This window comes from Geospiza fortis, unplaced genomic scaffold, assembly GCF_000277835.1.
Source record: "Geospiza fortis unplaced genomic scaffold, GeoFor_1.0 scaffold1302, whole genome shotgun sequence".
Lineage (NCBI taxonomy): Eukaryota > Metazoa > Chordata > Aves > Passeriformes > Thraupidae > Geospiza > Geospiza fortis.
In genome coordinates, this window is record NW_005054899.1 from 34,091 (window position 1) to 34,527 (window position 437).

The following is a 437-nucleotide window of genomic DNA, read 5'->3' on the forward strand; positions in this document are numbered from 1 at the left end:
GGGCTGCGGCAGGTACCGGACGGACGAGGTGGAGGTGACCTGGCGGGATTGAGGTGGCCACGCCCACAACGGCCATGCCCTTTTAATAAAATATTCCCTGTCTCTGTCTTCTGGCCACGCCTCTTTTTTTGTGCATGGTGTGATTGGATTGGTCGCTCCGCCCATCTAGAGGGGAGCCACACCCCTTCCGTTGGGTTACATTAATGCCTTATCTGTCAATCAACAGGTGAAAACCACGCCCCTTGCATTGGGTTATAATACATTACCTGTCAATCAACAGCTGTGAGCCACGCCCCTTTCATTGGGTCACATGGGTACCTTAGCTGTCAATAATCAACTGTAAGCCACGCCCTTCTGTCCATCATGCCTCATTTACATAACCTCACCCCTCTCCTGCCTATTCCCCAATCGGATTTGTGGGACTTGACCCGCCGGCC

General features: G+C 53.1%; 1 protein-coding gene across 1 annotated transcript in view; it reads left to right on the forward strand.

Moving 5' to 3' along the window:
* OSGEP (O-sialoglycoprotein endopeptidase) overlaps nucleotides 1-437 on the forward strand; it is a gene marked incomplete at its 3' end in the record, with an annotated part of 12,025 nt that overhangs the window by 4,921 nt on the left and 6,667 nt on the right.